At 41.4% G+C, this 15,728-nt stretch overlaps 1 non-coding gene and 1 pseudogene across 2 annotated transcripts; one reads left to right on the forward strand and one right to left on the reverse strand.

Moving 5' to 3' along the window:
• Positions 1–9,550: 9,550 nt before the first annotated feature.
• Positions 9,551–9,623, reverse strand: TRNAV-AAC. Its single transcript has one exon. It is a non-coding gene; the product is annotated as a tRNA-Val (tRNA).
• A 2,643-nt stretch (positions 9,624–12,266) lies between these two features.
• LOC105547598 lies at positions 12,267–13,095 on the forward strand (annotated as a pseudogene). Its single transcript, XR_001007242.1, has one exon. The product of XR_001007242.1 is annotated as a 60S ribosomal protein L8 pseudogene (transcript).
• The last annotated feature ends 2,633 nt before the right edge of the window (positions 13,096–15,728 follow it).

The following is a 15,728-nucleotide window of genomic DNA, read 5'->3' on the forward strand; positions in this document are numbered from 1 at the left end:
AAAGAAAAATTAAAGGACAATGCCATTTATAGTAGCACCCCTCCCCCTTAAAGAAAGAATTAAACTTAATCATGAAGGTGAAATGTTGTTAATGTTTGTTAAAGTTTTCAGTGATGTACAATTAATGCAATCTGTATCAAAATCTCTCTGGCAGTTTTTAGAAAACAGAAAAAAAAGACTATAAAATTCATATAAAACTCATATGAAACTACAAAGAACCCAAAGTCACCAAGTCCATTTTGAGAAAGAACAACAAAGCTGAAGACATCACACTTCCTGATTTCAGCATATACTACAGAGCTACAGTTATTAAAACAGTCTGGTACTAGCAAAAAGACAGGTATACTAACCAAAATAACAGGACAGAGAGCTCAGAGATTAATCCATAAATATATGGTCAACTGATCTTTAACGAGGTTGCCAAGAACACACAACGGGAAAAAAAACCAATCTTTTCAACAAATGATGTTGAGAAAACCAGATATTCACATGAAAAAGAATGAAATTAGACCCTTGTTTACAGCAGTCACAAAAATTAACTAAAATGGATTAATGACTTAAATCTAAGATCTGCAAGTATAAAACTCTGGGAGGAAAGCTTTAGGACATCGGTCTTGGCAATGATTTAATGACTGTGACATCAAAATCATAACCAACAAGAGCAAAATTAGAAAAACGGCTTAATATCAAATAAAAGAGTTTCTTTTTTTTTTCTTCTTTTTTTTTTTTTTTTCCGAGATGGAGTTTCATTCTTGTTGCCCCGAATAGAGTGCAATGGCGCGATCTTGGCTCACCGCAACCTCCACCTCACGGGTTCAAGTGATCTCCTGCCTCAGGCATGTGCCACCATGCCTAGCTAATTTTGTATTTTTAGTAGAGAAGGAGTTTCTCCATGTTGGTCAGGTTGGTCTCAAACTCCCGACCTCAGGTGATCCGCCCACCTTGGCCTTCCAAAGTGCTGGGATTATAGGCCTTCTGCACGGTAAAAAAAAAAAAAAAAGGCAACCTATTAAATGGGGGGAACAATTGCAAACCATATATCTGATCAGGGGTTAATTTCCAAGATACATAACTCTTACAATTCAGTAGTTAATCAAAACAAATAAAAACAAAAACCTGATTAAAAATAAAAATGAGCAGGGTGCGGTGGCTCACGTTTGTGATCCCAGCACTTTGGGAGGCTGAGGCGGGCAGATCACCTGAGATCGGGAGTTTGAGACCAGCCTGACCAACATGGAGAAAACCTGTCTCTACTAAAAATACAAAATTAGCTGGACTTGGTGGCGTATGCCTGTAATCCCAGCTACTGGGGAGGCTGAGGCAGGAGAATCACTTCAACCCGGGAGGCAGAGGTTCCGGTGAGCCAAGATCGCTCCATTGCACTCCAGCCTGGGAAACAAGAGTGAAACTCCATCTCAAAAAATAATAATAATAATAAAAATGTACTAAGGACTTGCATAGACATTTCTCCAAAGACGATATACAAACAGCCAACAAGTACATGAAAAGACGCTCAATGTCACTAATCATCAAGGGAATGCAAATCAAAACAAAAGTGAGATATCATCTTAATACCTGTTAGGATAGCTATTATCAAAAAAGCAAAAGACAAGTGTTGGTGAGTTCGTAGAGAAATTGGAACTTTTCTACCCTGTTAATGAGATTGTGAAATGGTGCAGCCACTGTGGAAAACAGTATGAAGGTTCTTCAAAAAATTAAAAATAGAATTACCAGGCCGGGTGCGGTGGCTCATGCCTGTAATCCCAGCACTTTGGGAGGCTGAGGCGCACAGATCACTTGAGGTCAGGACTTCGACACCAGCCTGAGTAACATGGTGAAACCCCGTCGCTACTAAAAATATAAAATTAACCGGGTGTGGTGGTGCCCGCCTATAATCCCAGTCACTCGGGAGGCTGAGGCAGGAGAATCGCTGGAAACCAGAAGGCAGAGGTTGCAGTGAGCCCAGATCGCACCACTGCCCTCCAGCCTGGGCGACAGAGCAAGACTCCATCTCAAAAAAAAAAAAAAATTAGAACTACCATATATGATTCAACAACCCCACTTCTGGGTATATATCCAAAAAAATTGAATTCAGAATCTCAAGGACATATTAGTGCACCTATATTCATTACAGCATTATTCACAACACCAAAGATGTGGAAGCAACCTAAATGTTCATCAGTGGAGGGATTAATACAGAAAATATGGTATATACATACGATAGAATATTATTCAGCCTTTAAAATAAAGGAAATTCTGGCCAGGCATGGTGACTCACGCCTGTAATTCCAGCACTTTGGGAGGCTGAGGTGGGGGGATCGCTTGAGCAATATAGTGAGAGCCTGTCTCTACAAAAAATTAAAATATTAGCCAAGCATGGTGGCGTGCAGTCCTAGCTACTCGGGAGACTGAGGTGGGAGGATCACTTGAGCCCAGGAGGTTGAGGCTGTAGTGAGCCAACATCATACTATTGCACTCGATCCTGAAAGACAAAGCAAGACCCTGTCTCAAAAGAAAAAAAAAGGAAATTCTGCAATATGCAACAGCATGGGTCAACTACTTTGAGGACATTATTGTGAGTGAAATGAGCTTCCCACAAATGGACAAATACTGCTTGATTCCACTTGAGATATCTAAAATAACCAAACTCATTGAATCAGAGAGTAGAATGGTAGTTGCCTGTGGTTGGGGGAAGGGGAAAATGGGAATTTCAGTTATGCAAAGTAAGTTCTAGAGATCTGCTGTACAACATTGTGCCTGTAGTTAACAATACTGTATTGTACTCTTAAATTTTTGTCGCTGGGCTCAGTGGCTCACGCCTGTAATCCCAGCACTTTGGGAGGCCGAGGCGGGCAGATCACCTGAGGTCGGGAGTTCAAGACCAGCCTGACCAACATGGAGAAACCCCCATCTCTACTAAAAATACAAAATTAGCCTGGCATAGTGGCGCATGCCTGTAATCCCAGCTACTGGGGAGGCTGAAGCAGGAGAATAGCTTGAATCTGGGAAGTGGAGGTTGTCGTGAGCCAAGATCACGCCATTGCACTCCAGCCTGGACAAGAGTAAAACTCCATGTCCAAAAAAGAAAAAAAAAAAAAAATCAAGAGAGTAAATCTCATGGCAAGCTCTTTTTACCTCAATAATTTTTTTAATAAAAAAAATGGACTTACTTTTACTCTCTAGCAAAATATAATACTTGCAGATTACATCAAATAACTAAAACTTAAAATCTTTTCTTCATTTCGTTCCTCAATTCCAATAAATTCTGCTACTAGCCCCACAAATTAGGGCCTCACAAATCTAGTGTGTACAGGCACCACTGGAACTGCCAAAAAGGTTGGGCTCCCACCTCCAGCTCTAGACTGTCTTGAATTTCTGACTCCCCACCTCTGATTGACCGCAATTTCAAGTCCCAGGGGAATTCCCATTCCACCCACTAAGGAAGGAAGGATGGCTCCTAGCAGTGACTGAGAGCCTAACTGATAGGACCTTATGTCTCAAGCACCTAACTTGTAGGCTCTTTTGGCTGGAGAGGGTAATCTGACTCTAGTAGGCCTCCCTTTGTCCCAGAGAGATGCAGCCCACATTTGACCCCTAGTAAAACCGTCTGGAGCCGAAGAGATGTAGATCAAATGCAGCTATGAACTAAGTCTCAGGATTGGAGGGATGGCGCAAACTGAAAAAGAAAGGGAGATTAAGCACAGCTTCTGAAGGGCAGATATTCCTGAAAATCCTGAAGGCAGAAACCTTGTCTTATCTCCATCTGCAACACACCTCAAATCATGCTTCCGCCCCTCCCCCAGAAAAACACAACCTTCGCAGAAGAGTTTTGAAAAGATTTCTGGAAAGGAAATAATGTTACCAGTGGCCATTGAGGTGTTTTGTCTGGTCACCACTAGTTAAAATAAAGAAATCAGCAAACTTTTTATTGCTGTGACAGCGTATGCTCATGTACTCATTGGCCATTAACATATTCTGTTTTAGAATTGCCTGTTCAGGTTTTTTGCTCATAATTCTAAAAGTGAAAAATAAATAAAGTTATGAGGGGGATAAAAAAGAATCGAATATTTATGTGACCTTGGGGAAAGAAAAATTTCTTAGGGAGACACAAAAATAACTAAACCAAAGTTAAATGAATTGGACTTCATAAAAATTAACAATTTCTTCTTCTAATTATTATTTTTGAGACGGAGTCTTGCTGGGTCACCCAGGCTACAGTACCGTGTGTGGTGCGATCTCAGCTCATTGCAACCTCTACCTCCCAGGTTCAAACAGTTCTCCTGCCTCAGCTTCCCAAGTAGCTGGGATTATAGGCATGTGCCATCAAAATTAACAATTTCATCACAAGAGATCATTAAAGTGTTTCCCAGACTCAAGTGATAAGAAGATATTTGCAATACAAATATTTGGCAAATAACTCTTAAGTGATATATATGGCTCAATGATATAAAGCACAATAAAATGTGCACAGATGTGATTCAAAGGGAAACTCTGCCAGGCGTGGTGGCTCACGCCTGTAATCCCAACACTCTGAGAGACTGAGGCGGGAGAGTCTCTTGAGCTCTTGAGTTCGAGACCAGCTTGGGCAATATAGTGAGACACCCCTTCCCCCACCCACAACAAAACATTAAAAAATTAGCCTGGCATGGTGGCATGTGCTTGTGGTCCCAGCTACTCTGGGGGCTGAGATGGGAGAATTGCTTGAGCCTGGGGGGTCCAGGCAGCAGTGAGCCCTGATTGTGTCACTGCACTCCAGCTTGGGCAACAGAGCGAGACCCTGTCTCAAAAACAAAAAGAAAACAAACAAACAAAAACCCAAACAAACAAACAACAAACCCCAAAAGGAGTTCTGTTCCGTTTTATAAACCTTGAGAGCCTCACTCTTTCCTGATTGTGAAGAGTGGCCAGGTGCACCAGGTAGGTGGGACCTGTACCACCTGCACCTCAGCCCAGGTCAGAAGCTACGCAAGTGTAGAGACCAAAGTTAAGGCCCCACAGCGATACTAGTTTTGCAACAATGTTCAGTGTTTACCTTTGGTGTTGACGTTTGCGTTGACAACTGGAGTCGAGTTTAGTGAAAGAAGAATTAACTAAGCTAAAGTGGAGAGAGAAGAAAAAAACAATACTGACAGGATATATTTCCGCCCAGTTTCTATGGAAACTACTGTATACCCACGAGTCACCTCTAAAAATTAAAATGGAGTTTTCTTGGATGTCCCATATTTAGTATTGTGAAATGTATTTTTTTCCTTTGAGCATTTTCATATTTGAGGCAAGTTTTTCCTTTCATCGTATCTTCCATTTATCAAAACCAACAATACCAAAACTCCACAACCCAATACCCAGGAAGAGGTTTCCCCAGTGACCCAAATACTTCACAAATGCCAGGCCAGGTGAAGAAGGACAGGTATTTTGAGCAGAGGAAATTTTTTTTTTTTTTTTTTTTTTTGAGACGGAGTCTTGCTCTGTCGCCTAGGCTGGAGTGCAGTGGTACAATCTTGGCTCACTGAAACCTCTGCCTCCCAGGTTCAAGCAATTCTCCCAGGTTCAAGCTTCTCCTGTCTCAGCCTACTGAGTAGCTGGGACACGCCACCACGCCCAGCTAATTTTCGTGGAATTTTTTTAGTAGAGGCAGAGTTTCGCCATATTGGTCAGACTGGTCTCGAACTCCTGACCTCAGGCGATCCACCTGCCTCGGCCTCCCAAAGTGCTGGGGTTACAGGCGTGAGACACCGTGCCGGCCGAGCAGAGGAAACTTTTAAAGTTGACTGACTTCTTTGCTATTAATAAACTTTAAACTTGTTTTTTGTCTTTACGAAACAGCCACTGCAAAATTATAGCTGAGACAGTGAAAAAGATCTGACCTAACCATCTTTCTTCTAACCTCCAAGCTGTCCTTGTTCATTCCTGGACGTAGGCTGAACTAACTTTGGGAGGAACTTAGTTTATAGTTTATAGTTTAGAACAATGACCATAACAGCTTTTTCCCAAAAGAAAATCCCTTATTGCCTGGGTAGGACTAACAAATTAGCTACCAGATTACAAATTATGGTTTAGGGGTCTGTCATGCATCCTCTGGCTGCAAGAATCTGAAGCTCCCCATATTGCTCCTGGGGATAACATCACTACTGTAAAACCTAAGATGGGTGCTTGAGATGTTTTGCAGACCCTACATTCGATGGATCAGCTACCACCACCCAGTTCTGCAATCCCACCCAGGAATAGAAGACAGCAAGAAAACCTCACTTCCACACCTGCTATGATTCCATCTCCAACCTGACTAATCAGCACTCCCTACTTCTCATGGCCCTTACCCCCTAAATTATCTTTTAATTAATTTATTTATTTTTGTTTGTTTGAGACCAACTGTCGCTATTGTTGCCCAGGCTGGAGTGCAATGGCACAATCTCGGCACACTGAAACCTCCACCTCCCGGGTTCAAGTGATTCTCCTGCCTCAGCCTCCCGAGTAGCTGGGATTACAGGCTCCCCTTCCGCCCCTATGGCCAGCTAGTTTTTGTATTTTTAGTAGAAGTGGGATTTCACCATGTTGGCCAGGCTGGTCTTGAACTCCTGACCTCAAGTAATCTGCCCACCTCGGCCTCCCAAAGTCCTGGGATTACAAGTATGAGCCACCGTGCCTGCTGCTAAATTATCTTTTAAAATTACCATCCCCCAGTGCTCCAATGCTCAGGGAGACTGATTTAAGTAATAATAGAACCCTGGTCTCCCACGCAGCTGGCTCTGCGTGAATTACTCTTTCTCCATTGCAATTTCCTTGTCTTGATAAATTGGCTCTGTCTAGGCAGCAGGCAAGATGAACCCGTTGGGCAGTTACATTTAGTGACCTGGAAAACTTTTTTTAACAATCTCAATATTTTATGATTTGGTCATTTCAGAGCAATGTAGAGTTTCAGAGTAAAGTAGGAAAACCTGTTTCATAGAATCTTATAACAGATTCTTCTGCATGTGAGGAAGATCAGTGAATTTCTCTGTATTTCTGTTCCTAGAAAAAACCTGGGCCCCAACTGTGGATGTCCCATTAGTGCAGACTCATACCTTTCTTCTTAGTTTGGTACAGTTTCAGATACAATAGTCCTTTTATTCATGGGGAATATATTCCAAGACCCCTAGTGGATGCTTGAGACTGCTGATAGTCCTAAACCCTATACATAACTGTTTTTTCTTCTATACACACTGTGAAAGGAAAATAAATCTTAGAACCCTAAAATCACTAAGTCAACAGAAAAGTCAAGCTGGGAACTACAGGCAAACCTGCCTCTCATTTTATTCCTAAACAAGATAGTTAAAAAGATAAAAGAGCTACATACCTCCCTCACAATTTGCCCACAAGGAAATTCCTTGAAGGCCTTAAGGTATTTATCCTAAAACAATTCTGTTGAATTTCACCCTGGCAATGTAAACTGATAGCTTACCTTCACAGGTGTGGGACTGAAAGTCATCCCTCTGGCCAGGTGCAGTGGGTCATTCACGCCTCTAATCTCAGCACTTTGGGAGGCCAAGGTGGGCAGATCACCTGAGGTCAGGAGACCAGCCTGGCCAACATGGCAAAACCCTGTCTCTAATAAAAATACAAAAATTAGCCAGGTGTAGTGGCATGCGCCTGTAATCCCAGCTACTGGAGAGGCTGAGACAGGAGAATCGCTTGAACCCAGGAGGCGGAGGTTGTTGCAGTGAGGAGGTTGTTGCAGTGAGCCAAGATCGCACCACTGCACTTTAGCCTGGGTGACAGAGTGAGACTCTGTCTCAAACAAAACAAAACAAAACAAAAAACCGAACTGTCATCCCTCTGCTCACCTGAGACAAATGCATATCTGATTGTTTCCTCCGCCCTATTGTTTATGTAAAAATGCAGATTCACTGAGCCAAACTAAATTGTGTATTCAGTGAAAGGTTGATCAAGGACTCAAAGGAATGCAACCTTTGTCTTTTGTGTCTTTTCTACCTATGACCTGGAAGACCCCACCACCACTTTGAGTTGTCCAGTCCTACTGGATCAAACCAATGTACATCTTACACATAGTGATTGATGTCTCATGTCTCCTTAAAATGTATAAAAGCAAGCTGTACGCTGACCACCTTGGGCACAGGTTGTCAGGACCTCCTGAGCCTGTGTAACAGGTGTATCCTTAACCTTAGCAAAATAAACTCTCTAAATTGGTTGAGATCTGTCTCAGATATTTTGGGTTTACAACACATACCTATAATGGTTTAACTGATAAAATAGCCAGGGTAAATAACAGCAACTAATAATAAAGTATAACAATTATAACAATATACTGTAATTAAAGTTACATGAATGTGGTCCTTCTCTTTTTCCCTATATCAAGCTTTTTTGTTGTTGTTGCTCTTTGGTTTTGTTGTTAAAACAAGTAATTTATAACCATTTGGTTGGAGAGTTTCTTAAAAAACTCATTGAGGCACTACAGGTAGATTACGGAAGGTGGATATTAGAAGTTAAGGAATTGTCTGCTTTATTACAGTGAAATTTAAACTGACAATGCTGGTTTAGCACACTTTTTTTTTTAGGCAGAGTCTCACTCTGTTGCCCAGGCTGGAGTGCAGTGGCACAATCTTGGCTCACTGTAACCTCCTCCTCCCAGGTTCAAGTAATTCTCACACCTCAGCCTCCCAAGTAGCTGGGACTACAGGTGTGTGCCATCACACCCAGCTAATTTCTGTAATTTTATAGAGATAGGGGTTTGCCATGTTGACCAAGCTGGTCTTGAACTCCGGACCTCAAGTAATCCGCCCGCCTCGGCCTCCCAGAGTGATGGGATTACAGGCCTGAGCCACCGTGCCCAGCCTAGCACACTCTTAAGTTTAAGAAAGAAATCAGTTTCTTTTGTTACTGATGAGTTCAGTTGATTGGCGCATCTTACCCATAATGCCAACATCTGGCGTTGAGTACTCATAGAGGCCAGGCCAGTATATAATTTTTTTTTTTTTTTTAAATACTTGACAGTTTCTAAGTATCCACATGAAATTGCCTCTTACCTATTTTATGAAAAATTCTCTCTTCACTTAGGGGTAAAGGGAAGTCAATAGAATATCAGTTATTCACTTGGCTCAAAGCGTGGCCCTGTTTCTTTTTTTTATTTTTTTCTCACGGACCTGGGTCCTAAGCATTGCTTATTTTTAGAAACCCCTAAGGAAAATCTCTTGGCAAAGAACCTGCACAAGTGGCTCTGGAAATTTCAAGGAAGCCAATCTCACCTGCATAGTATAGGCAGGATCCTGCACCACTACAGCCTACTCGAGTTGACGCCATTGGGCCCTAGAACCTACAGGCCACACAGAGCATAAGGGGAGGGAGCTGGGAGAGCGACATGCTGGGGCGCGGCAAGATGGGGTGATGTGGGCCTCACCGCGGCTGAGGACAAAAGAGGGAGCAAAATTGTTCCTGAGGTGGCTAAAATAAAAAAAAGGAGGATATGAGATCCTTTGATTTAGGTGCTTGATCATATACAAAGGTCCTATCTAGTTCAAATGGAGACTCTCAGGAACAAAACTTAAGAAAGGGGACCACTTGTTTCCGCCTGGTTTCGAACCAGGGACCTTTCGCGTGTTAGGCGAACGTGATAACCACTACACTACGGAAACAACCCTGCTGGAAGATATTGGAATTGAGGCACCTAGGGCGAGACAATCCAGGTTTGGCTTTAGAAAATCTCTATGTTCTACTCAGATTTTTTTTTCCTGGTAGTTTTTTCCATATATTTCAGACTTTCTACTTATTAAAATCAAAGATATCACATCCTGACCGTTGTTATTTGCCTACCACAAATTGGTACATATATTCACCAAATATATTTACCAGAATGCCCAGTAAAGTATTCAGAATAATAAAAACTACTGGAAACTTCGCAAGTGCCCATCAGCAGATGCATGAATTAATTCACATGAAATAATCTATTGCAACAATAATGAACAATCTACAACTATGTAGATGAATCTCACGGAGATGTTGGCTAAAATAAACCAGACAGAAAAGGACAGTACTCTGTGGCTCCACTGATTTAAATTATAAAGCAGGTAACATTCCGCTGTCCAGCCAGAAGTCACAATAGTGCTTCCCTCTGGGAAGAGTGGGTAGTAGCTGAAAAGGAACTGGAAATGCTCTGGTTTACCAGGTGTGTTCATTTTATGTGTACTCATCAAGGGGTGTGTGTGTGTGTGTGTGTGTGTGCGTGTGTAAGAGGCGGGGAAGGTGGGAGAGAGAGGCGGAGAAGGAGGCAGGGAGAGGGAGAGAGAGGGAGAGATTGGGAGAGAGGTGCACAGGGAGAGACTGATAAATTGAAGAAGTAATAGGGTTATGCAGTTGAGTTGTAGAGACTGGTTAGAAAGTGTTAAATCCATAGGGCAGGCTGTAATAAAAGACAGGCCATCAGAAAAGGCAGGCTGAAAACAATACAGACAATTCAATAAAACCAGAAGTTCTTTGAAAAGTTGTCTACATTGTCAGCAAACTTGACATTTAGCTAGAATGACTAAGTAAAAACAAAAAAAAAGAAAAGAAAAGAAAAGAGACTCAAAGTATTAAAATTGGAAGTGAAAGCGGGGATATTATTACTAAATTTACAAAAATAAAAAGAATTATAAGAGTACACTATGAAAATTGTATGCCAGCAAATTGGATGACCTAGATTAAATGAGCAAACTCCTAGAAACACACAATCTACAAAGATTGAATCATAAAGAATTAGAAATCTGAAAAGACCTATAACTAGTAAGGATATTGAAACAGTAATCAAAAACCTACCATGAAAAAAAGCCCTAGACCAGCTGGCTTAACTGATGAATTCTATCAAACATTTAAATAATTAAGCGGTCCTTCTCACACTTTTCCACAAAACTGAAGAGTAGGAAACACTTCCTAATTCATTTTATTAAGCTAGCATTACTCTGGTACCAAAGGCAGACAAAGCGATTACAAAAAGAAAGCTACAGGCTAATATTTTTTTATCAACGCTAAATTCCTCAACAAAATACTGGCAAACTGAATTCAACAATATATTAAAAGGATTTTACACCACAGCAAAGTAGGATTTATTCCTGAAATGGAAAGATTCAGCATACAAAACAAGTAATTAACATAATGTATACATAAACAGAATGAAAGAAAAAAGTCTTGAATTAATACAAAAAAAAGCATTTGACAAACTTTAAACACTTTCATGATAAGAAAAAAAAATTCAATAAAGTACACATGGAAGGAAATTCTCTCAATATGATAAAGACTTTTTATGAACATTATCCTCAATAATGAAAGACTGAAAGTTTTTTCTGTAAGATCAGGAACAAGACAGGAATGCCTACTTTTACTACTGTATTTAGCTGGTATTGGCAGTTCTAGATAGAGGGGGGAAAAAAAAAAAACCAAACAAGAAAAAGAAATAAAAGGCATCCAAACTGGAAAAAAAGGTAAAAGTATTTCTGTCACAGATGATGATTTTATATATAAAAAACTTCGATGTTTTATATATATATATAAACACAAAAAAGTTACAGCCAGTAAACAAATTCGATAAAATTGAAGGATATAAAACTCAGTTGCATTTCTATACACTATTAATGAACAATCTGAAAAGACAATTAAGAAAACATTTCCCCACCGGGCACGGTGGCTCACTCCTGTAATCCTCCCAGCACTTTGGGAGGCCGAGAGGGGCGGATCACGAGGTCAGAAGTTCGAGACCAACTTGGCCAATATGGTCAAACCCCGTCTCTACTAAAACTACAAACAAAACGAAAAAATTAGCCGGGCATGGTGGCGCGCGCCTGTAGTCCCAGCTACTCGGGAGGCTGAGGCAGGAGAAGCAGAGGCTGCAGTGAGCTGAGATTGCGCCACTGAACTCCATCCTGGGCAATAGAAGGAGACTCCGTCTCCAAAAAAGAAAAGAAAAACATTTCCAATTACAATAGGATCAACAAGAATAAAATACTTAGGATTAAAATTAATCAAGGAGGAAGAAGACTTGTATGCTGGAGACTACAAAACATAGCTGAAAGGATTGAAAGAAGACAGCAATGAAAGGAAGGACATTGATGTTCAATTAGTTAACACTAAGAGCTATCTATGATTCAACATAAACTCTATCAAAATCCCAATAATGTTTTTTTTACAGAAATAAGCAAATCCATTCTAAAGCTCGTATTGAATCTCAAGGGATCCTAAATAGCCAAATTAATCTTGAAAAAGAAGAACAGCTCTTTCGGCCACGCTCATGACCAGGACCCGTCGCCATGGGCCGCGTGATCAAAGGGCAGAGGAAGGGCGCCGGGTCTGTGTTCCCCGCGCAAGTGAAGCACCTTTAAGGCTCCGCGTGCCTGGACGCCGTAGATTTCGCGGAGCGGCACGGCTACATCAAGGGCACTCTGAAGTACGTCATCCACTACCCGGGCCGCAGCGCGCCCCTCGCCAAGGTGGTTTTCCGAGATCCGTACCGGTTTAAAAAGCAAACGGAGCTATTCATTGCCGCCGAGGGCATTCACACAGGCCAGTTTGTGTATTGCGGCAAGACGGCTCAGCTCAACATTGACAATATGCTCCCTGTGGGCCCCATGACTGAGGGTACAATCGTGTGCTGCCTGAAGGAGAAACCTGGAGACCGTGGCAAGCTGGCCCGGGCATCAGGGAACTATGTCACCGTTATCTCCTACAACCCTGAGACCAAGAAGACCCATGTGAAGCTGCCCTCTGGCTCCAAGAAGGTTATCTCCTCAGCCAACAGAGCTGTGGTTGGTGTGGTGGCTGGAGGTGGCCGAACTGACAAACCCATCTTGAAGGCTGGCAGGGCCTACTACAAATATAAGGCAAAGAGGAATTGCTGGCCACGAGTAGTGGAACCCTGTGGAGCATCCTTTTGAAGGTGGTAACCCCCAGCACATTGGCAAGCCCTCCATCATCCGCAGAGATGCCCCTGCTGGCTGCAAAGTGGGTCTCACTGCTGCCCACCCGACTGGACTTCTCCGAGGAACCAAGACTGTGCAGGAGAAAGAGAGCTAGTGCTCAATAAAGAGAGCTAGGGGCTCAATAAAGTTTGTCTTTATGCAAAAAGAAAAAAAAGAAAAAGAAAAAGAACAAAATTGGAGGCTTTATACTTCCTGATCTCAATATTTACTTTAAAGCTACAGTAATCAAAACAGTATGGTACTGGCATAAGGAGAGACATACAGACACAAGCGAATAGAGGGCCCAGAAATAAACTGTGGCTTGTATGGTCAACTGAATTGTGACAAGGGTGCCAGGGCCATTTAATGGAGAAAGAACAGACTTTTCGACAAATGGTGCTAGGAAAACTGAATATCTACATGCAAAAGAATGAAGTTGGATGTTCACCTTATAATACATGTAAAAACTAACTTAAAACAGATCAAAGACCTAAACATAGGTGCTAAAACTTTAAAATTCTTAGATGAAAACCTTGGGGAAAATCTTCATGACATTTGGCAATGATTTCTCGGATATCATACCAAAAGCACAGAGAACAATAACAAAAATAGATAAATTAGACTTCATCGAATTAGTTACATTTGTAGGCTGGGCATGGTGGCTCACGTCTGTAATCCCAGCACTTTGGGAGGCCGAAGCGGGTGGATCACCTGAGGTCAGGCATTCGAGACCAGCCTGACCAATATGGTGAAACCCCATCTCTACTAAAATTACAAAAATTAGCTGGGTGTGGTGTCCTGCGCCTGTAGTCTCAGCTACTTGGGAGGCCAAGGCAGGAGAATCACTTGAACCTGAGAGGTGGAAATTCAAGTGAGCCAAGATTGTGCCACTACACTCTAGCCTGGGCGACAGAGCGAGACTTTGTCTCAAACAATAAATAAATAAATATTTAAAAATAAAAATAAAATAAAATAAAAACATTTATAGTCAGGGCACTGTTTAGTCAGATTTTATTGAATTATTTATTGAATTAGTCAGGACACAATCAAAAGAGTGAAAAGACAATTCATGGAATGGAAGAAAATATTTGCGCAGCATATGTCTGACAAAGGATTAATATCCAGAATATGTAAAGAACTACTACAACTCAACAGTAACAACAACAACACAACCCAGTTCAAATTGGGCAAAGGACTTGGATCATTTCTCCAAAGACGATAGAAGCACAAATAGCCAATAAGCACATCAAGAAATGTTCAACTTCACTAACCATTAGGAAAATGCAAATCAAAACCACAGTGAGATAGCATCTGAGATCCCTTAGGATGGCTATTAGAAAAAAAGAAAAAGAAAACAAAAAGCAAAATAAATACCAGGAAGGATATAGAAAATTATTATTCTGGTGCATTGCTGGTGGGAATGTAAAATAGTATAGCCACTGTAGAAAACAGTATGGCAGTTTCTAAAAAAAGTAAACATATTATTACTATATGGTCCAGCAATTCCACTTCTAGGTGTTTATCTAAACGAATTGAAAGCAGAAGCTCGGCCGGGCGCGGTGGCTCACGCCTGTAATCCCAGCACTTTAGGAGGCTGAGGCAGGGAGATCACGAGGTCAGGAGATCGAGACCATCCTGGCTAACACAGTGAAACCCTGTCTCTACTAAAAATACAAGTCGGGCATGGTGGTGGGTGCCTGCAGTCTCAGTTACTAGGGAGGCTGAGGCAGGAGAATGACTTGAACCCGGGAGGCAGAGCTTGCAGTGAGCCAAGGTCGAGTCACTGCATTCCAGCCTGGGTGACAGAGCGAGACTCCATCTCAAAAAAAAAAAAAAAAAAACAACAACAGAAAGCAGAAGCTCAGATACTTGCACACCAATTGTTCCCAGCAGCATTATTCACAACAGTCAAAAGATGGGGCTGGGCATGGTGGGTCACATCTGCTGGGTCACACCCAGCAGTTTGGGAGGCTGAGGCTGAAGGACCCCTTGAGGCAAGGAGTTCAAGACTGGACTGAGCAAAATGCAACCACTACTTCTACAATACAATTTTAAAATTAGCTGCCACTGCACTCCAGCCTCACTGCACTCCAGCCTGGTGACAGTGTGAGACCTTGTCATCCTCTTCCCCCCAAAAAAGATATATTTAACCCAATGTCCACTGACAGATAAATAATGTGCGATATATACAAGCAATGAGATATACTTTAGCCTTAGAAAAAATGAAATTCTCATAAATACCATGACGTGAATGAACTTTGAGGACATTAAGCTAAGTGAAAAAAGCCAAACAGGACAAATATTGTATAATCTACTTCTATTAGATACATAAAAACACAAGCTAAATTTATAGAGACAGACAATGGGTACCAAGGGCTGAAGGGGAGCAGATGGGGAGTTTTTGTTTAATGGTTATAGAGTTTCAGTTTGGGATGCTAAAAAAGTTCTGGAGATGGATGATGGTGATGGTTCCACCACACTGAATGTATTTAATTTTACCAAAATGTACTCTTAAAATAATAAAAATGGCAAATTTTATATTATGTATGTTTTACCACAATTTAAAAAATGCCATGGGGGAAAGTATGCATAAGGATATAAAGTAAGAGATCTAGAAGAGAAATGTTAAAAATATACAAAACAAAAGCTAACTCTATTTTTAGTTGTTTTTTTTTTTTTACCTGGCATGGCTATATTAACTTTATTTATGTATGTATGTATTTATTTTTTTGAGATGGAGTCTCATACTCTCACTCAGGCTGGAGTGCAGTTGCGTGATCTCAGCTCACTGTAACTTCCATCTCCTGGGTTCAA

Source organism: Mandrillus leucophaeus, unplaced genomic scaffold (assembly GCF_000951045.1).
Source record: "Mandrillus leucophaeus isolate KB7577 unplaced genomic scaffold, Mleu.le_1.0 Scaffold392, whole genome shotgun sequence".
Lineage (NCBI taxonomy): Eukaryota > Metazoa > Chordata > Mammalia > Primates > Cercopithecidae > Mandrillus > Mandrillus leucophaeus.